Below are 22,911 nucleotides of genomic sequence, written 5' to 3'. Positions count from 1 at the left end.
ATCCATGGAGAGGCATGGGGCCCCATGGACAGGCTGAATCTCATAATCCTTCAGGGCCCTCCTGATGGAGCAAGACGCTGAGGAACGTCTCGCTTGGCATTGTGAATGGTAAGCTTGAGCTCTGGAGTTGGATGCATCAGGACGTAGTAAAGCACTTACAATCTGCCAGATTTCCTCTGCTCCAAGATGGAACCAGGAATGTGTTGACATCTACCTTTCCTTCCTCTGCTGAGTGTCTGGGAGCCCAGATGATGGAGCTGGGGACTAGGAGGACTGGGACATCAAGAGCTACCAGAATGCAAGGCCTGGCAAAGCTAGAAACTGTAGGGAGACAGTCAGGAAGGGGATGGCAAGTGTGAGGGGCAGCAGGGGACAGCAGTGAGTGGGCCAGGAGTTCAGAAAGAGAGGGAGCAGGTTGGGGTGCATGGAAGATGGGGGACACTTCATGAATGTTAAATCTGCTCTGTTGGCAGCTCATTTTTGTAGACAGCATGAGTGTGCTGGGGGTGAGGTGCGGGGAGTCAGTCCAGCCAAGAATGGGACATGGGATGTAAAGGGAGACCCACGTTAAAATGTAGAACTACTTTTTCTGGAGGACATGTGCGATAAAACATTATACGACCCTCCCCAGGGCATTAAGATACATACTTCCATTACTTTCCTCATACTCTGCTTCCGTAGTCACTTTTCAGCAAGGATCGGTTTGAAGGAATTTCAGCTCCCTGCACTTTCAACTAAATGGAATCCATCTTAACCACTCACCCACCCAAGATGAAAAATGACAATTTTTTTTTCTAACTTCATAACAATCACTGTTAAAGGAAGTCTGTGATAAGAAATTAATCTTTCTTGGGGCTCCTGGGTGGCTCAGTTGGTTAAGCATCTGACTCTCGGTTTCAGCTCGGGTTATGATTTCAGGATCCTAGAACGGAGTCCCATGCCAGACTCCGTGCTCAGTGAGGAATCTGCTTGTCTCTCTCCACATCCTGCTCTGCTCCCCCTTCCCTCCCGCCCTTTCTCTCTTTCTCAAATAAATCTTTAAAAAAAAAAAAATTAGGGGACACCTGGGTGGCTCAGTGGGTTAAAGCCTCTGCCTTCAGCTCAGGTCATAATCCCAGGGTCCTGGGATTGAGTCCCACATCAGGCTCTCTGCTCAGCAGGGAGCCTGCTTCCTCCTCCTCCTCTCTCTCTCTCTGCCTGCCTCTCTGCCTACTTGTGATCTCTGTCAAATAAATAAATAAAATCTTTAAAAAATTTAATCTTTCCAGTTACTGTTTTTGGAGAGATAGGTGTGGTTTTCTCCTAAGGCTTTACAGTTTTCTTCTTCTAGGCTAGGGGTATATTCTTTTATACACATGGAGGAAATGTCACCTCACATTACCACAGAGGTGGTCAAGTCCAGCTTCTGCATGTTTGTTTCTCAAGGATAGGATTGCTGGTGGGGCTGGCAGGGATGTCCTTACCTCCTCCTCCTTAGATGGTGTAGTTAACAAAGCTAACAAAAGTAACAAAGGTAACAAAGGTAACAAAACCTAAACTACTTCTTTCTTACAAATAATTTTGTTTAACGTGGATGCAAAAGTCAGTCAGTGCCTCAGTAAATGGTCGTGGGTGGGGCGTCCATGTGAGGAAGTGGAGTCATGGTGGTGATTCTGGTAGAGTTGGTCCAGCCTCTTTGGCAGCCTGGAGCATCTTGACTGGAGGGAGGGCGCACTGGAGACACCAATCTAGCAGATGTGCGCAGGCTTCCAGCAACCTTGATGCTACCCTGTCCGCTAGGGTGACAGTTGAGGGATCATGAAAGTGTTCCATCTAAAACCCATTTTAGGGGCGCCTGGGTGGCTCAGTGGGTTAAGCCGCTGCCTTCGGCTCAGGTCATGATCTCGGGGTCCTGGGATCGAGTCCCGCATCGGGCTCTCTGCTCGGCAGGGAGCCTGCTTCCTTCTCTCTCTCTCTGCCTGCCTCTCAGTGTACTTGTAATTTCTCTCTGTCAAATAAATAAATAAATAAAAATCTTTAATAAAAAAAAAAAATAAAATAAAATAAAACCCATTTTACACTTAGGAAGACTAGGGCCCAGAGAGTTTCTGGAAACTTTTTCCATTTCCTGAATCCTGAATGTATAACATATTAAAAAAGGAAACAGTGAACTTGTCCATAAGGTTTCCACATATAAATCCAAATGGTCAGTGAACAAATCGAAAGGTGTTCAATTTCACTGATAATCAAAGAAATGCTAATTAAAACACTAGAGTGCCATTTCTTTCCTATTTTAAGGAATGTAATTTAAATACTCAGAATCAGGGGACATGTGAGAGAAGGGACATTCTCATTCATGCTGAGGTCACGTGAATTGATTGTTGCAATGTCTCTGATGGGCATTTTAGCAATACATGTCAGTATATGCCAAGAGCCTTAAAGATATATATATATATAGCTTTTGGCACAGCATTTAGAATTTTAGGTATTTATCTTCTTTTTTCATCATGGTATGTGTACCCTTTAATGCCCATGCTTGTTTCTCCCCATCTCGCCCCTTTCCCGGTGACCATCAGTTTGTCCTGTATAGTTTGCCTCTCTCTTTCTCTCTCTCTCTCTTTTTTTTTTTTTCCTGTGCTCATTTGTTTTGTTCCTTAAATTCCACATAGGAGTGAGATCACATGGTATTTGTCTTTCTCTCACTGACTTCTTTTGTTTAGTATTATATTCTCTAGTTCCATCCATGTTGTTGCAAATGGCACATTTCATTCTTTTTTAATGGTTGAATAATATTCCATTATATAACACACAAATACACACATACCACATCTTCTTTATCCATTCATCTATGGATGGACTCTTGGGCTGCTTTTATATCTTGGTTATTATAAATAATGCTGTAATAAACATAGGGGTGCATGTGTCCCTTTGGTTTAGTGGGTTTTTTTTTTTTTTGGTATTTTTTGGATAAATACCTAGTAGTGTGATTACTAGATAGCAGGATAGTTCTATTTTTAACTTCTTGTAGAACCTCCATACTGTTTCTACAGGGGCTGCACCAGTTTGCATTCCCATGAATAGTGCAAGAGGGTTCCTTCTCCATATCCTCACCAACACTACTTGTTTCTTGTGTTTTTTATTTTAGCCATTCTGACAGATGTGAGGTATCTTATTGTGGTTTTGATTTGCATTTCCCTGATGATGAGTGATGTTGAGCATCTTTTCTTGTGTCTGTTGGCCATCTGGATGACTTCTTTGGAGAAATGTCTGTTCATGTCTTCTGCCCAATTTTTAATTGGATTGCTTTTTGGTTGAGTTGTAAAAATTTTTCATATATTTTGGATATTAATCCTTTATTGGATATGTCATTTCCAAACATCTTCTCCCATTCAGTAGGGTGCCTTTTACTTTGTTGGTTATTTCCTTTGCTGTGTGGAAACTTTATTTTGATGTAGCCCCAATAGTTCATTTTTGCTTTTATTTCCCTTGCCTCAGGAGACAAATCTAGAAGAATATTGCCACAGCTGATGTCAGAGAGATTACTGCTTGTGTTCTCTTTGAGTATTTTTATTGTTTTGGGTCTCACATTTAGGTCTTTAATCCATTTTGAGTTTTTTTGTGTGTTTGTATAGTATAAGAAAGTGGGTCCTCTTTTGCATGTAGCTGTCCAGTGTTCCCAAAACCATTTGTTGAAAAGACTGTCTTTTTCTCATCCCTTTGTCGAAAATTAATTGACCATATAGCTGTGGGTTTATTTCTGGGTTTTCTGTTCTATTCCACTGATTCTGTGTCTATTTTTATGCCAGTACCATATTATTTTAATTACTATTGTTTTGTAATATAGCTTGAAATCTGGAATTGTGATACCTCCTGTTTTGTTTCTCTAGAAATCTATTGTATAAACATATTATAGATGTACACAAAAGCTAAGCCAGAAACGCTGTTCATCTGTTGGATATAAACTGTTCCAAAGTAGAAAGCTATTTATATAGTATATTCATAGAATGGGTTATTATAACCACAAAATATCTGTTCTTCTTCCTCGTTTCCTTATAAACCTTCTTTAGCATCATTTGTAGTTGAAAGAGCATGAACTTTGGTGGCAAAAGATCTGGATTTAAAGTCTTTATTCCAGGGGTGCCTAGGTGGTATAGTCGGCTGGGCGTCTGACTCTTGATTTCGGCTCACGTCATGGTCTTGAGGTCATGGAATCGAGCCCCCTGTATTGATCCCCACATCAAGCCCCGAGTTGGGCTCTGCACTCAGTGGGGAGTCTGCCTCTCTTCCTCTTCGTCTCCCCCTTCCTCCCCACCCTCTGCTCTCTCTCCCTGTCTAAACTAAATAAATCAATCTTAAAAAAAATAAAGTTCTCATTTCATCTCTTTCTAGAGGTGTGACTTTTCAGGTCATTTAGACTTCCGAGCCTGCTTCCTCACCTGTACAATGAAGTCAGGAAAAAATACCTAAATGAGAGGTGTGTGGTGAGAATTCCTGAAGTGCTGTGCATTCTGGTAAGTTGCAAGCTCTTGCACCATCCAGAACTCATGACTATGGCAGTTTCTTCTGAATACAGCTGCAACCACAGCCAGAGTCCTCCCCTGGCTCTAAGTAGGATTATTCACGGAAGAGGTGCCTGTTCTTCTGCCCGTGGCAGGACGAAATTCCCCAGCCATCTGGTCCTCCCTACCCCTGACCCAGAGTCAGCACCCAAGTAGCCAGAAGAATGGACCACAGTGAGAATATCCCATGACGGAGCCATTCACATGAGTGAGGGAAGTAACCTTAGATACCGGCTCCCAGAGCTCCCTAACTGGGGTGGCAGGGCTATGGTTGTTGCCATAGCTATGTGCTTCCTATAACATCTGCTACTCCCTTGAAATAATTTACTGTTTTTTAAAGATTTATTTATTTTAGAGAGAGAGAGGTTGGGGGGAGGGACAGAGAGAGAAGGAGACAGAATCGTAAGCAGACTCCCCACTGACCTGAGGCTCGATCTCACAACCCAGAGATCACCACCTGAGCCCAAACCAAGAGTCTGATGCCTAACCGGCTGCACCACCCAGGTGCCTCTAAGTAATTCCCTTTAAAAATATATATATATATATCTGTATATTTTAAAGATTTTATTTATTTGACAGACAAGATCACAAGCAGGCCGAGAGGCAGGCAGAGAGAGAGGAGGAAGCAGGCTCCCTGCTGAGCAGAGAGCCCGATGCTGGACTCGATCCCAGGACCCTGGGATCATGACCTGAGCAGAAGACAGAGGCTTTAACCCACTGAGCCACCCAGGCGCCCCAGTAATTCACTTTTTTTTTTTTACTTTTTTTGTGTGTGTTTTATTTTATTATTATTATTTTTTCATTTATTTATTTTCAGCATAACAGTATCATTATTTTTTCACCACACCCAGTGCTCCATGCAATCCGTGCCCTCTATAATACCCACCAGCTGGTACCCCGACCTCCCACCCCCCCGCCACGTCAAACCCCTCAGATTGTTTTTCAGAGTCCACAGTCTTCACTTTTTAAAAATAAAATGAATATATTTGTAAAGGAAATGTTCTATCACTGCAGTAAATAAAAATAAAGTTACTTGCTAAAGTAGAAGTTAACCAAGACACAGGCCCAAGGATGACAAAATAAGGAGATTAAATTATAGCTATTCCCGCCTGTTGAAGCCTAGTCCTGAGATCGGTGCTCAGTTGAGGAGTAAAGGAGCAAGTTCAGAGGCTCTTGTCATACAAGCACCAACAGGAGGCTTTCTCTTTGATGTGTAATCTTAAGGCGAAAAGGAGAATTGAAAAGCCATTACCTTTTTTATTCAGCTGTTTTCTTCCAGGCCTGTAACTCCTGAAGTCATTCCCCCAGGGATCATTGTTGTGCCTGCCCTTGGAAAACTATCCCTACAGCCATGGTCTCCATGGGTCTCCCAGCCATTTCACGGGTGTGAAAACTGGGGCCCAAACAAGAGAAGAAACTTGTTAAGCTCACAGAGAATCAGTGTTCCTGCCGTGGTGGACTCAGTGCCTGGCTCCCGGCACCACAGGCCTTCTACCGAACACCCCAGGAGGCCTCAGAGGGAGGCTAGCTTTGGAAGATAAACAACTGAGCAAAGGCACACTCTGCATCACCAAGACTTTTGTCTTGAAGAAATCACAGCTGCTCTTTTTGCATTTGCGTTTCCGCATTTAGAAAAAGGAGAGAAACACCATGTATCCCTCAAAGAATATATATTTTGATTTAAAGGCTTTCTTTGGAGTGGTCTCTGCTTAAGTGTGTAGTTCCGCATGCCACTGAGAGCTGCGTTCCTATTCTTCGTGTGTAAAGCTGAGGGTGTTTAGAGTCTGGAACAGGGAGGTCCTTCTCCCCACGTGGCCTACACACCAGGAAGCCGGGGAGAAGGATATTTGATTGTGGCTGCTGCAGTGACCAGCCCATTTCCAGGGTCTCTTGGGAAGTGCTGTTGGGGAGGGAACAGAACCTCAAGGACGGTGACTTGGCCAGCATGCCTGGGAAGGGCACTGGGCTCTGGCACCTGCCTCTGAGAAGGCAGCAGTGCTGGCCTGGGCCAGGGAGAAGCTTTGATTCCTGGAAATACGCATCAGCACATTCATTACTGTCTTATCAGCAAAGTGCAAAGGAGGCCAGAGAGCAAGGGACGGATCCTGTTACTCGTGACGAAATGCCCTTATGGTCAAGTATGAAAAATGTTTGAGGAATGAATTCCCAGTCATGGTGTGAAAACAGATGTTGGATTCTTTTTTGTTGTTGTTGTTTGGTTTCCTCCAGTGATAGAGTTCAGGAAGACAGGGCAGGAATCAAACATGGGAAGCCCAGCTGCTCATGTGTGGAAAGGACCCCGAAATGATGTCAGAAGGGATGCTTCCCTGTCAAGGCTGTGGGTACTGGGAGAGCCTCCATCCACTCCCCTGTTCTAATAGGGAGAAACTGAGGTCCACTTGAGAGGGCAAGGAGCCTCCCAAGATCATGTCGCTTGGCTAGGGTTCTTCGAACCTTTTTGCTCACGCCTAAAACAAGATTGGCAACAATCACAAAATTAGGGCTGATAACCTTGAATAGGAACATAAAAAAATGAACTTGAGAAAAATTAGTTTTTATGACACAAGTAAAAGCGTTACCTAATGATTTTACTTTTTTTAAGTGATTAAGCATAAAAATGGAAATGTTCTTTCCCTCAAAAATGATTGCTTCAGTTCCTTTATAAACATAAACACAGAGGCTTCTAACTACAATCTGCAGAGGTTGAAGGACGGACCAGGGAAAAGTGGTCAAGATTTGGCGTCTAGTACAACTAGGATCGAAAATCCTAGATCTGCCCATCCAACCACTGTGTAATCTCAGGCAAGTCTCTGAGCCTCAGTTTTTTCTTCACAAAAATGGGGATACTGATGCTTTTTTGAAAGAGTTGTGAAGAAAATAGAATTACTATGAACAGCTAACATTTTGAGTACTTCCTCTGTGCCAAGGACGGGGCTGTGTGCTTCCAAGGATGGTATGTCACTCAGTGACCTATGTCAGAAGTCTCCTTCTATAGATAAGAAATGAGGACTCTCAGAGGTCGAGTGCCCACTTACTTAGGACTCCGAGTCAGTCAGTCAGCAGAGGTGGGATTTGAACCCATGTTACCTGACTGCGCAGCTCAAGTGAACCCACATAGTATGATACAGTAGGATAGTAGCTGCCTGGATAAGAGGAACAGCATAAATGGCAGCCAGTGTTGGTATTATTGAAACAGTCCTATTTCATTTCACTTGGGTTACATAACATCACAAAAGCCCGTTTCCTTCTGATATCATTGTTAAAAAGAAGTTAGGAAAATAGCACCAAGAAATATCTGAAGACAAAACCCAGAGTCTCGTTGGTATGTGGGATAAGGAACTGATACAGTAGCCTTGACCTAGGGGTGCCATCTTGAGAGGTTTAAAAAAAAGAAATAAGGGCTCCCAGATGCATTTCCGGATCATAAAATTAATAGCAGATATCCTACATTGAGCCCCTGCTGTGGATCTTCCTGGGCGGGGTGGGGGTGGGATGGACAACACGATCCTATTCCTCTGCTTTGAGTGGGAGTTTTCCAACCCACCGGAGGGAAACTGGTTACTGCATGCTGGTCACAAGGCCAGGTTGGCTACTGTATATAAATCTCTTGATTAAAACAAATGGATCTTGACAAATAATCTTTTTTTATTTAAAATGCATCTTTTTAAATGATTATTTATTTATTTATTTGACAGAGAGAGGGAGAGATCACAAGTAGGCACAGAGGCAGGCAGAGAAAGAGGGGGAAACAGACTCCCTGATGAGCAGAGACCTCCGGTGCAGGGCTGTATCCCAGGACCCTGAGATCATGACCTGAGCCAAAGGCAGAGACTTAACCTACTGAGCCACCCAGGTACCCCTAAAAATTGCATCTTGTTCCATTATGTGGGGCTCATGGGAAAAAATGAGTGACAGTGTCCCTCCTTGATGAGAAGACTGGGTGCCACTCCTCTGAGAGTTGCAGCCGTTTCAGAGTTGTTTAATGACCAGATGTTTGGATTGACAAGGAAATTTGGAAAGCTGGATGACCCATTGACCTATAATTGTCTTAACCACTGGAAAAGAACTAGAAGCACATCTGCTCCACTGCCTCATTTTAAAGCAGTAGATGGGGCCAAGAGAGTGAGCAGGATATGTCCAGAATCTCTAGGAAAATGCAGGCAAGTGTTCAGTCCTGGGTTGCTCTGTCCTCAATGGGTCTTAGATATTGAGGTGGATTTTCAGAAGGGTTTTTTGAGCTCTTTGGACATGAAGCCCTTGTCGTTCAGTAGCCTGGGAAGTTTTCCTGGTGAAAGTGACTTAAAGTATGCCTTAAAGAGAAATGTATGTATCAAAAGTGTACAGGTCAATGAATTTTTATGAGCCCATGCAACCAGCACCCACTTCATGAAACAGGATTTTTTTTTTAAAGATTTTATTTATTCATCTGGCAGAGAGAGAGATCACAAGTAGGCAGAGCAGTAGACAGGGTCGGGTGAGGGGGGAAGCAGGCCCCCTCCTGAGCAGAGAGCCCAATGTGGGGCTCAATCCCAGAACCCTGGGATCATGACCTGAGCTGAATGCAGAGGCTTAACCCACTGAGCCACTTAGGTGCCCCATGAAACAGGATGTTACTACCAACACAGACAGACCCCATATCTTTGCTTCGTTGTAGTAACTACTACTCCCCTAAGTGGTAATTACTATCCTGAATTCTAACACCTAGATTGCTTTTGCTTACTTTTGAACTTTTTAATCAATAAAATCTCATGGAACATACTCTTTTGCATTAAGTTTCTTTCATTCAACATTGTATTTGTGATATAGTTACATATTTTTACATATAATTGTAGCTCACACATTCTCATTGCCCTATAGCATTCTGCTTTGTGGATATATTGTAATTCACTGACCGGTCTCTGTTGATGCACATGTGCTTACTGTGTGCTTACAGTGTTGTTGGGAGTGTTCTAGGGTGTGTTTTTTGGCGCATGTATGTTCACATTTCTGCTGGGTCTATTCAGGAGTGGAATTGCTTGGAGATGATGGGGCTGAGAGAACTCCCCAAAAAGGTTGAGGGAAGCTCCTCTAGCAGGGGAAGGTTCTGTGCGCAAGCATGTGCAAAAAGACCAAGAGACATGGGGGAGTGCTGAGAGACCCAGGGGACCGAGCATATGATGCCCATGAAGGCTGAGTAGTGGGATGCGCCCTCTCCCGGGACAGCCCACCTCTCCCTCCTCACCTCTCTGGCTAACTTCTTTGTCATTTGTATCTCAGCTTTGAGATCACTCTCTCCTGGGAGGCTTTCTGACTGCCTCTGCCTGACTAGTTCTCTCCTCTGAGCCCCTGTAGCCTGCCAGGATGTGCATTAACACAGTACTGCCCCCACGCACTGCCACTGGCTGTTGATTTTGCCTTTCTCCTCACTAGACTGTCAGTTCCTTGAAGGCCAGCTGGGTTTGGCTCAGTGTTTCTATTTGTATCTCAGATCTACTCTGCATGTTCTCTGTCCGGGGAAGCTGATCTCTGTGGACTGCATCAGGAGGCCTCCTGGCCCTTTGCTTCTGGCTTTGGGCAGTGGAGGAGTCCCCCTGGAGGTTGGCGGTAGAGAGGAGAGAGAGGGCAGGTGATCTTCCCCCTTGCCCTGCAGGTTGTCATGGGCTGGCTGCATTCTCAGCAGAAGGTCATAGCATCTCTGAGCTGAGCAACATTCTCACTTCAAACCTAAATGTACTAGCCGTCCCGAAGCTTCTAGTCTCAAGGTAATGCACTATCCTTGTGGTTCTCCTAATATTCAAGCAATCCTGGTTTGTCCTGGTTTATGTATGCCATCTGCTGGGACCCTGTCTGATACATGCATTTCATTCATTTCTCAACCATCTAGCACACAGACTGGTTTATGCTAGCAAATCAGTGAAGGTCTGTGGACTATATAAATAGATGAAAAGCAGGGAAAGAATGAAGATGGAGGTATTGGCCAGAAGCCAATACCACAGGACCTTGAATGTCCTTTTCAGAAGTTTAGACTTTCATCCTCAAGGCCAAGTGTTGCAAATTCAAGTGTCTAGAGGGGCCAGTCAGGCTTGGGTGGGTCTGTGCAAAGCCAGAGGTGAATGCTGTCTACAGGATGCCTCTACTGTTCATCATCAGCCCGTTAATGCTCTGAAGGAATTTGGACCCAACATGGCCAGATCTTTAGATTTTTCAAGAGAGACCAGAATCCTGATTTCTGATTTTTTTTTTTTCTGTGAAATGTCTGATGTTTTAATGTGAAATGACAAGGTGTCAACATTTAAAATTTGAAAAGCACTTCGCACTAACAACTAAGACATAGCTGCTAGCTTGTAAGTTCTCTGTAAGCAGAGGGGAACCATTGGACAGTGTGAGGGCAGGAAGCGAGGTGCGCAGAAACTGCACAGCACTGTGAAAATGGTATCTCCCATCAGTGAGCTGCAGAGATAGTGGGCCCTTTGGTCTTGGTCCCTACAGCAGTGAAAATGTACTGAGAGTCTCTTAGACTAAGAACACTAATCTTTCTCCATGATGGTTGTTGTGTTTTTTTTTTTTTTTTTTTAAATCAGTTTTTAGTTCTAAAAATAGTGGTTGGTGGATTTATCCACTTAAGTCAGGTTCCCAGCCACTTTCTCTATTTCTGCTTCAAGCTGGGAGCTCAGAGTTCTTTTGGGTTTTATCAAATTATACACTGTGCAAAGGCATCCATTTCACCAACAGATGGACTTAATGTGCATGAAAATACATGCCTTTTAAAGAAACTAAATTAGTAGTTCCACTTCTTTCCCCTTTTATTAAAGACAGAGTCCTAGGAGAGCTCTCTGCTATAAAGTCAGACTTTACAGACATCAGCAAAATGAGATTTATTTGGATGGAAATCGGACGGAACATCAGACAAGCCCTTCGTAACACTGAACCTGCAGGTTTCACGTAGAAATTTAGAGGAATCTGGCCCCCATAAAAACAGAAAAGGGAGAGAAAAATTTTGAAAACTTGTTAGTTTGTAAGGGTCAGAGGTTCTCTTGAAAGAGTGGGTCAAGAGCTCCCTTTGATCCTGGGCAAGATGGCATGAAGATGTGGAAGCTGAATGTCACAGGGCGTGTAATCCACTGAGCACTGGGACAGAGTTTAAAGACCTAGATTCTCATCCTGGCTTTGTCCCTAGCCCATCCTGCTACCTCAGACAATTTTCTTCTGCTCTCACACTGTCTGATTTCTCATTTAGAATGTTGGAGGAGTAATCCTACTCTCTGTACTCCATGAGGTTATTCTTAGAGGAAGCAAAAAGGAAATAGGGTGAATATTTGAATATTTGAATATTTATTTATTATAATTGCACAATAACGTGAATGCATTCTAACTGTGAAATCTCAATCAATAATTTATCAGAGCAAAAGTGCTAGCTTGCTTCCCTTTCCCTCGTGTATGTGGCCTTGATTTTATTAGTGAAGTTATATATGTATGTGGACAAAGAATGTAGTCATTCTGGTGCTTTTTGGGGGTGGGGGTCATAAACAGTTTGCTTGTTTTGCTGAACCAGCCACGTTCTTTTGGATGCTTCCAGAGATTCCGTAGCTTGGGTGCACCATGGTCTTTTCAACCATTCCCTAGTGATGGGGGATACGGTGCAACCAATATTTCATTGCAACCAGTAAATGCAGTGTTCACCTCTTTGTACTCCTGTGAAAGTATTTCCCTGGGGTCACAATCAAAAACGAAAACCACTTGATCAAAGAGAATACACATTTAACATTTTTATAGATACTGCCAAATTGCCTTCAAAAAGTCCACGGGTGTACATTCCCGCAAGCAGAATTTAAGAGTACACTTTTCCGTCTCCTTCACTGACACTAGGTATTATTCATCTTTTAATTTTTGCCAGTCTGTTGAGTGAAAAATGAAATCTTGCTGTCATTTTAATTAGTACTCCTAGATAACTAGGAAGGTGGAGTGACTTTCCATATATTTACTGGCTAAGTTTAAAGATGAGATTCTCGCTGTATATCAGAACAGCTAACATAAAAAGGGTCGTTGTAGTAGAAAGAATGGCCCTTACTATTCCAGGCAGAGGAGGGCTCTGGGAACGCAGTGGGGGCTGATGGGGAAGGACCAGGGAGCTGATGCTTATCTTTGTGTCTGTCCTGCTGAAACAATCCAGTTGGGTGACAGGGGTAGCATTTGAGGTTCTCTGGGTGTCAGGGTAGGAGAGGATCGAGGTGAGGTGCAGAAAAATAAGGAACAATCCTTCCACATGACTTACCACTGTATCCTCTCTTCCCTTGGCCTAGTTCAGGTCCTCATGAGCCCCCTCTTGGGCCCTTGCCTCCTAAACCATCTCCAGCTTTATGCTTCAACCAAAGTATCACGTGTAACTACTACGGGATTTATTTTCCCTTGAACAGCTCAGATGATGAAACTGACAGCTCAAGAACTTTCCAGGCCTCCATGATCTGGCTCAGACATAGCTTTCCAAACTTTAAAATTTTGGTCCTTAAAGCAGTTTATGCTACAAATTAATCCATTCATCTATTCTTTCTACCATTTGTTGATGACCACCAATGAGGTGCTAACATTGTGTTGGTCACTTGGGATACAAAGTCAAACAAAACGTCCCTGTTCCTGTCATGGACTGCATTGCGACCCTTTGGGCTTTTCCTGTTGATGCACCATTGGCACAGTGGAAAGTCCCTTTCAGAGACACAGCATACATGTATAACATCCTATCAGCTCCGGGTTCTGTCTCAGTTCTAGATACTCTTGACACTCTCTTGATGCTAGCTTGCTGACTTTCTCACTTGTCCTCTATCCTGAAATTTCCTCCAGGACTAGGAGGTTATCTTATTCAACTTGGCCATTCCTAAAGGGCCCAGTATCAGGCCTGTCAGTCAGGGCTCTGTGATGATTTGCCGAATCCTACTAATAGGGAGGCTGATGGTCTCATTGATTGGCTGTGTGGTTTTCTTCCTCTGAATTTAAACAGATAGGATCTTAGAGCAGTAGCTCTAAGATCCTATCTGCAGAGCTGCACACAGACTCACCTCAGGGAAGCTTATGAGTCTTTCAATGCCCAGCACATACCCCAGGCCAACTGAGTCAGAATGATGGGGAGTGAGACCTGGGCACCCCTCTTTTGCAAAGTGTCTCAGTCCCTTTTAACATGCTACCAGATTTGAAAGCTACTGCCATCCAGGTTACGTTTATTCTTCTCCAAACTGTGGGTTATCAGCCTGAGGGGATTTTTGCACACTGGCTATAATATATATAAAATGACTTTGCTATAATAACGTCTTTAAAAGAAAAACTTGGCAATTTTACAAAGAAGGATCAGCTCATAAGAGCAAGAGTAACTTTACTGCAGGTCAAAGTTCTAAAGTATCTCGGAAATGAGGGCCTAACCTAAAGGAGAGCAATATTTGGCAGAATGAGGCTGTAAAAATTTACCAGCAAGCATGTAAATAAAGAACCTAAGCACACTATGAAGCACATGGCAATAAATAAATATTAGCCTTGTTGCCTTTTCCCAACCACTAGCCCCCACGCCAACACTGCTATTAATCCCGCACTATTTGGAGAAGTTGGCCTCCTGATTAGATTGGTGAAAACGCCATCAGCCGGCTGTTGAGCCAGAAGGTAGTTGGAGAAAGGAGGGGAGGAGGAACACCTAGTAAAATCCTTCTCTGACTCTCTTGAAGTGACTGGATTCATTTAGAAGAAGGAGGCAAACTCCCAGGTGGAAACACAAGAATTATATTCTGTATTTGTGTCACACTGGAAATTTGTATTCTGTACTTTGTGCATGCATATACTTTTCATTTTCCTGGTTGTAAATGCTGCACAAAACAAACTCAACTTTTTAAAAATTCACTTCCTGATCTGTGTACATTCTACCAACATTCGCTACCCTTGGCTTACTGTTGGGTAAGGTGGACAAAGGGAACAGGAACTGAGTAGTTGACTAAAATACATGGTAGCAGCTGGTTGGTTGCAGGAAGCAAGCTGAGGTTCTAATAAGCACCTTAGTACAGTCAGTGCACTGGTCCTCCCAGCTCACTTAGTAGAAGGAATACATTAAAAAAAAAAAAAAGATTTTATTTATTTATTTGACAGAGAGAGATCACGAGTAGGCAGAGAGGCAGGCAGTGGGGTGGGGGAAGCAGGCTCCCTGCTGAGCGGAGAGCCCAATGTGGGGCTCGATCACAGGACACTGGGATCATGACCTGAGCTGAAGGCAGAGGCTTTAACCCCCTGAGCCACCCAGGTGCCCCAGAAGGAACACATTTACCTTACATTTGCTTTGAGCATCACTGAACTCCAGACAGTGGGGATCCACGAGAATGCTATCCTTGTGAGGCATGGCCAACATTCTATGTGAACAGGAGACAAGGAATGGTGGACACACACATTATCCAGTTCTCTCTGCTCACCTGCCTGTTCCTGTGTTCCATCACACATACCTACAAATATATGTTAATAACTTCAAGATGATGCCGACAGAACATTCAACCAAACAGGGAGCCCTTCTGAGTGTGGGGTTCCAGGCATCTGCTCAGGTCGCTCCCAGGGAAGGTGGTTCTGGGCCCAGTGGAGGGAAATGCACTGTGATGAAGCAAGTGTGGCACCGCCTCTCAGAGACTGTGTTTGGCCGCTGATGTGCTGTTCACACCTAGATACAACCTAAATCTGTAGCAACAACAAAAAAGAATGATTAATTAATGGATAGTTCCTTGATGGAGTATTATGAACCCAGTAAAATCCACAGAGACTACTTCAGTGCATGTGAAAAATGTGTCTGCTTCAATGTTAAGTGGGAAAGCAAAATGATATCATATTACATGGTACCTGCTGGGATTCCATATGCATCTCCAAGTAAATGTTACCCAAGTGCTTTGGCCTTTGGGTTGGTAAATTACGGGCACTTTATTCCACTTTCCATGTATTCCAAACTTTATTTGATGAACATTCATTCCTTATGTTTTGTAACAGCCTGATTTTTCTAGAAGCCCACGTGACTTCAAGACCTCTAGTAATGATGTGACAATTACTGGGGAATTTTGCATGTTTTATATGGCTCATAGTGGATGGCATTCTCTGCCTTTTCCTCAAAAGAGCATGGTTTCTGTTAAATAACTTGGCAAGAGAGACTGCAAAAGAGCTTAACAGAGTTCTTTGAGAAGGGAAGGTGGTTGTTGTTGTTGCGTCTTGGTCTGGATTTTCATTGGTCTGTGTTAGAGTAGAGTTAATTGAAAGTGATTAATGATGACGCCTCTGAAGTGAGAGAACTCTGAGTTTTACCTGAAATCCCTGGGATGGAGACTCAGAAAGACCTAGGTCTGAGTCCAGCTCTACTTCTTATGAGCTCTGTGACTCCTGATCCTCTGTTACTGCAGCTGCAGGGTGGGGATGTGCCCCCTCCTTCAGAGGCATATCTGATGCCATTAGGACATTGAACTAGAGGCTGTGTGCATAGGACCTGTCCTCGGGCAATTGCTCTGTGAAGCATTGGTTGTTGATTGTACCACAAAGCGTCCTCTCCCATATTCCTCTATGGAATTAGAAGGCCAAGATTTGACTATTGGGATGGCTAATTCATTTCCAAATACATTGTTTCCAGGAAAATGATCTTTTCCAAAGTAGTTTATGGTGTTTCATGTCTTATAAACTGCAGAGCTCATAGCTTCCTGAGAAGTGTTCTTTTTTATGTTTGTAAAGTATTCCAAGAAAAATAAGTTTCTATCATGGTCCAAAAAAAAAAAAAAAAAAAAAAAAAAAAAAAAGAAAGAAAGAAAGAAGAAAAGAAAAGAAATGAAAAAGATCTTTGCCTTTGAATTCAAGAGGTGGTCAAATCTGATGACCAGAAAAGGACAAAAGCATATAGGAAACCTTTATTACATATTGTAGTCAGAGTTAAGTCATGATTCTGTTTTCTCTGTATTCATTCATTCATTCATCCATTCATTCATTCACATGCTCAGTGAGTATCTGCTGAGTGCCTGGGACTGGGTACTTGGGTCCTCTGTTCGCCATCTCCTGCACCTTTATTTTCTGGGAGGGAGGCTTATAAACTAACGGTTATACCACTCTGTATACAAAGACTGTGGGAGCTGTGGTTGAGGCCACAAACTCTGGCTGAAGGAGTTGAGGGTGGCTTCCCTGAGGACAGAACTTCATTCTGTCAGAGCCCTTCAGAGCTCTGGAACATCCATGATGTGGTATAGATCTAGGCTGGCCCTACCCCTGGCTGCATGCGGTTGGCCAGAGAGGACAGGCCATCCAAAGATGATCCTCCTACCACTGTCAGCCAGCACTGGGGCTTCAGGCTTGGTCAAGAGGCAAAATGAAATTGAGTCTTCCAGATTCCAACTCTGTACCTGCCCACTGTAACTGAGAATAGCCTGTGCAAATGTGTTCATGGGTTTGCCAGGCTGTAAAATCAGGCCTTGCTTGTAAGTGGGTATCTCTAAGAGACCCAGTGGGTGAGAGGAGTAGCCTTTTTTGGACCCCCAGATTCAGAATCTCCTGCACAATGGATCTCTGGTTATTCTTCCACACAGCCTACTATTATTCAGAATCACTGATGCCAGAGCAAGAACATAGAACTTGAAATCAAGTCGTGGTTCTATGGCACAGACAAGTCATTTCACCTCTTTCAGCTCTAGTTTCCACACCTGTAGCATGGAGCGTGAGAATAAACACTTCCCTTGCTCTGTGGTAGTGAGATTGAATAGAGTAATATGCACGGCCTCACCTTGTAATGATGAAATGCCTTATGGTGCTTAGTCTTCATCATTCCTTTTCAAGTTAGTGAATTCTCTTTTCAAAGAGTTCTTAACTGAATGAAAGCCTTCCATAAATTTGTTGGGGATGTATGGAGTAGTCTTTATACCTTCTAGTCCAAGTTCTAACTTTGGAGGTGCTGACCATGTAATCAGTTTGCATTGAATAAAATATGTTTTGGAAACAATGACAAAGGGTAGCTTAGATTTCTTTGTGAGTCCAGTCTCAGAAGAGACAGGTAAACAAATAATTTCAATGCAATTTGAAAATAATGTTGCTGGTCATAATAAAAGTATTAAAATTAATAATAATTATTATAATTAACATTTTTGGGGCATGACAGTGCACTGTGAACTTTGCTAAGTGTTTATTTTCTCACTTATGCCTCATTATTTTCCCATAAGATGGGCATTATTAATTGCATTTTACAGATGATGAAACCATAGCCCAAAAAGATGAAATGACTTGTCCAAGGCCATACGGTCAAGTGGGAGAGATTCAAATCCAAAGATTCAGTTCTTTAAGGTTCATACATCCAAACTTTCAAATCCAAAGCTGTCTGATTCTAAAGTTCTTCTTTTCTGTTGGTCTACAGACTCTCCACGAAACTAGTGGTTTGCATTCACAAATTGTCAGACTTCACTCAGCCTGAAGTCCCTCATCTGAGAGATGCATTAAAGCACTAACTTGCAGACTGTTGATAACAACCCACAAGGGCGAATTGATATCACACCATGACCCAGTGCATTCACCCCCCCCACACCATATCCATATATGTTTGTGTGTGCGCCTGTGTATGCCTATGCCTCTTTATTGAAACAATTCATCTTTACTCTGATGTGTTTTTTTTTCTTTCTTTTTCTTTCTTCTCCTCTCCTTGTAAATGTTTGTGGTGACCTTTTGATTTGATTACTTGCTCATGGGTCTGAGCTATGGTTTGAAAACCGCATCTTAAGGGACATGGAGAACAGCTTCTCTTCTATAATGGGAAGACTCGGTGGGAGAGAGAAAGCAATCTGAGAAAGATCTCATTGGTAAGCAACAAGAAAAGTGGCTGACACTCAGGCCATCCAACTGCTAGTGTGGATTTTTTTTTTTTCCCTTCTGTTATTAGGTCACTGTTCTAAATGCTTTATAAACACAGCAATCATTTTGGAATCCGACATCCCTAGATTCAAATCTGAACTCCACCTGGTCTAGCTATGTGACTTGAGATATGACTTCATCTCTCTAAGGGGCAGCCCCCTCTCTCGGAAAGGAGAGTAACAATACCTACCTTTCAGAGGGATTGAGAAGATGACTTGATACTAAGGGCTAGTACTGGGCATACATTATGTACTTAATTCAGGTGAGACACCCAGGTAACTGGGGGAGACCTCAGCTGGGGGCAGTGAAGGCTGAGAGGGTGGGCATTAATGTAACTTCATGCGTCCCCAGTATCCAGACCAACCTGAGGATCTTAGATGCAGACATAGTGTTAGTGGAGAACATGTTGGCCTTGGAGCCAAGCAGACATGGCTACAAACCCCAACTGTAGGGCCTTCTCATCTCAATGAGCCTCAATTTCCTGGGATATTAGAGGCTCATTCAGAGACATATTATGGGGATTCAGTGAGGAATTTCCCCATAGTTTCTTCTTCCTCCCTGACCTTAGAAATGTTATGTATCTTCAGATTTTATTTTACCTTCTTATGACAAAAAAATTCAAACACATATAAAAGTAAAAAGCTTAGTAAAATGAATCCTCATGTGTCCACCACCAAATTCCCAGCTTTCAGAGGATATCACACAGCCCCAGCCTGCTTCGCAGTGGCACCTTCCAAGGCCTTGGGTGGGTGTCAGTCCGCTAAGCCACGTCCACATTCCCGACCGGTGTAGAAGTCTAAAGGAGGGAGCTCCTGATTCTGAACCCAGGGAAGAGTTTTCAGAAGAAATTGGGTTTTATGAAATAAGAATGTGAGACAGAGATTTGGGGTGCGAGTGTTCCTTGTAGGGGACACGGCACCAGCAAGGATCAGCGGGGTGAGCATGCTGTCTAAGGAATAGTAAGTATTGGCAATCTTGATGAAGTTTACTGGCAAAAGAGGAAATTGAAGCCAGATCACAAAGGACCTTGATTCACTAAAGTAGACCTTATATAAGTATCCCTCATTTTTCAAAAGTAAACGTTATTTGCTTTTCTGCAAGATCTGTCCATATTAGGACCCATTTTCATGAACCGAAATACATGTGAAGAGGATTTTTGCTTTTGCAAAAAAAAAAAAAAGGTGAAAAGCCAAAATAGTGTTCAGCATTTATATTGCAGTGGGCCTTATATAGTGCACACCCCCAGCAGCAGGACTGCTCCCGCCCCTGGGCCACGCTCCCCTCCCCAGGAAGGGCACTCAGTACACTACGCACCTCAGCATTAAGCCACTGGAGCTCTGAGCTGCATCTGTGAGGGTCTGTGCTTTATCTCCAATTATTCTGTGTGCTGGGAGCAAGATGTGTCCTAAGGTATCAGAAAAGCTGAAGAGGGGTTATTGTGGGGGTCTGGGACTGCTAAAAAAATTTCCGTATAAATTGATGGCAGTTGCTTCTTTGCTTTATTACTTCATTTTGGCTTAGGAAAGGTTTCAGAGGAATCTCCTTCTGGAGTGCGGGGAAATCTATATTGGACTCTCCTTTCATCTTAAGGATGCTAGAGGACACTGGAATCAAGTACTCGGAGCAGTAGAAAAGACTACGGAGATTAGGTCATTCTTTGCCCACTTCCACTCTTTTTCAGTCTTCAAGGAAAGGTTAATTTAGGTATTACGTAAGTCCATTTTCACTTACCTAATGGTTAAATAGACAAGGCAGGCAACTGAAGAGGTATCCTCAGGCCCAAGTCAAACAGCATGGAAGCATATACCTACCACATTTGCTAGCATTGCTTTTGTTATATAATAAAATCATGCTTCTTGAACAGCTGGCATTTCCTTTAATCTGACAGACACTATGAATCATACATCCTTGATAAGTGTTTCCCACTTTGCTTTTAGCCTTTGGAAAGCTCAGAACCTGGTTTGTATCCCTGCTATGCAGTGCTGGGAATCAGTCTTCCCCTGGTTTCTTTCAATGTTGCCAGCTAGTCTGCCATTCCCCTCATTTCTTTAACTGTTTCCTTTGTATTATCATGCAGATGTTTTTAAGGCACTTCAGGTTATTTGAGGGGAAGAGGAGTGGGTGGAGCTAATGTAAATGTATATAAAGGATCATATTAATTTCCAGGAAATAAAAACGAGGAAAATGAAGAATGAATCTCTACGTCCCCCCTTAATTCAGCAAATATTTAGTACTTGCTTAGAAAATACAAGAAGGAATAAGAAATTTTAGGAGAAGATGGCGGACTACTTTTGGGACAGGCGAATTCGGGGTCCTTCTGGAAATAAAGGTGTCCTACACTAAATTGGTTATGTAAGTGTGAAGCTGAAGAGCCAGGTGGATTCTGGAGAGAGAGACTTGGAAGTCCTCAATTTGTTGAAGCCTTGAGAGGGATGGTTCATCAAGAGTGGCGGTTGAGCCTCAAATAAAAGTAAAAGGAAAAGATATGTGGCCCTGGGACAATGCAGAAATTATCCCATGGTTGATGGCATACATATGCATGTTACCCATTCACCCTTGCAGCCCATGAGTGAATTATGTAACACGATATTGACTCCTAATATGGAATCATACTCGTGGATGTGGAATGTCAGTTCATACTTAGCACTAGAAAATATTTCCATGATACATACTTTTTAAGGATTTATTTTCTTTTCCTATTCAGTTTCTAAATTATTTATTTCCCCATGGTTTGAAAATAAAAGTATAATGTAGTTGGTCAAGGGATATTGTGCTATAAAAATTACATGCTCGATGTTGATGGGGAAATTTTGATTGCTTTGAGGTTGATTTTTTTCTGTGTTTGGCACATGCGAAATGAAGCAAATTCATATTATGAAATACTAAGTTTTCTTTTTTTATTTGAATGAAATGCTTTCAAATTTAAGATCAGAGCTGGCTTACCAGTATTTCCCAAGTAAAACGCCATCAAGTACAAATATTACAAAGGACCTGAGTTTTCTTGTGAAGTAGTCTACACATTTACATGAGAAAAGAATTTTTTTTTTTTTAAAGATTTTATTTATTTATAAGACTGAGATCACAAGTAGGCAGAGAGGTAGGCAGAGAGAGGGGCAAGCAGGCTTCCTGCTGAGCAGAGAGCCCAGTGCAGGGCTCCATCCCAGGACCCTGAGATCGTGACCTGAGCCAAAGGCAGAGGCCTAAGCCACAGAGCCACCCAGGTGCCTCAGTAGAAAGTATTCTTTTTTTTTTTTTTAAGATTTTTATTTATTTATTTGTCAGAGAGAGAGTGAGCGAGAGCGACCACATGCAGACAGAGTGGAAGGCAGAGTCAGAGGGAGAAGCAGGCTCCCTGCGGAGCAAGGAGCCCGATGTGGGACTCGATCCCAGGACGCTGGGATCATGACCTGAGCCAAAGGCAGCTGCTTAACCAACTGAGCCACCCAGGCGTCCCGAGAAAAGAATTTTTGAAAAGTTCCTGCTCTCCTCATCCCTCTATGCAGTGCTGGTTAATTAATCAATCATAAATAAAAGATGAAAGTATGTGAACCTCAAATCCTTGTGTTCTGGAAAAAATAGAGTCACAGAATAATTAAAATAAATTTCAACTAATGAGAACCAGAAACAATGACCAATGGAAATAGTGAAAACAGCTGGGTCTAACAGGTCAGAACTTCACAGAGAATGAACAGTGGATTATTCCAGCTTGCTACTGTGGCTGCTTAGGGCCTTTGCACTGGTTGAATGACCATTGGTGAGAGCAATGAGGAGCTCTCTCTATTTTTTTTTTTAAGAGTATACTATTTAAATGTTTTTTCAACTTCAACACCAACTTTTTTTTAGAGTATGCTATTTAAATGTTCTTTAAATTTCAGGCTTTTTAATGTGCTTTCTCATCTGGCTTCTGTCTCTCTGCAGATATATTGGAATTCCGGGCCCTTCTGCTGGACTCCATCATCTTGAAACTTGAGTCAGGTATAGATACTCCACCTGCCAACTGCTGTGGCAGAGCATGTAACTGAGGTACAGAGTTTCTACATGACATGGTTCATCTGGAAGTAGGAGTGGATCCATTTCATCTTACATGCTGCTTGGGGCTGTGTCTGTGGTGAGTAAAACCCACTTCCCCATCTAGGCATCAGGATAGAAACATTTTCCAAGCTTCCTCAGTTAGTTTGGGCCCGGGAATGAGTTCCTGATGAAGGAACTTGAGCACAAATGATGTCCGTGAGTGTTTTCATGTCATGTGCACACCCATCACCTGGCAAATCTTGTTAATGTGCAGGTTCAGTAGGTTTGGAGTCAGGGCTGTGATTCTGCATTTCAGTAAACCCTCAGGTGATGCCAGTGCTATAGGCTTCATAGACAATCCTTCAAGTATTAGAAATGGACACTAATTCCAGCCTGGCCATAAAGTGTCCTACAATGACTTCCACGATCTTAGAGCCCTGTCTGCACAGCTGGAAGCAAAACACTTGGGATGCAGAGATTATAAGGGATTAGAAATTATAAGGGAAGGAGA

The 22,911-nt window shown here is 42.9% G+C and overlaps 1 long non-coding RNA gene across 1 annotated transcript in view; it reads left to right on the top strand.

The window, feature by feature from the left end:
• LOC131812903 (uncharacterized) overlaps positions 1–22,911 on the top strand; it is a 172,211-nt gene that overhangs the window by 97,247 nt on the left and 52,053 nt on the right. The window contains exon 2 of the long non-coding RNA XR_009346542.1: positions 22,308–22,497. This is a non-coding gene — a long non-coding RNA (uncharacterized LOC131812903). The remainder of the gene's footprint in view (positions 1–22,307; positions 22,498–22,911) is intronic.

Source organism: Mustela lutreola, chromosome 12 (genome assembly GCF_030435805.1).
Source record: "Mustela lutreola isolate mMusLut2 chromosome 12, mMusLut2.pri, whole genome shotgun sequence".
In the NCBI taxonomy this organism is placed as follows: domain Eukaryota; kingdom Metazoa; phylum Chordata; class Mammalia; order Carnivora; family Mustelidae; genus Mustela; species Mustela lutreola.
The sequence above is the reverse complement of the archived record's forward strand: the minus strand, read 5'-3'. Positions and strand labels throughout refer to the sequence as shown.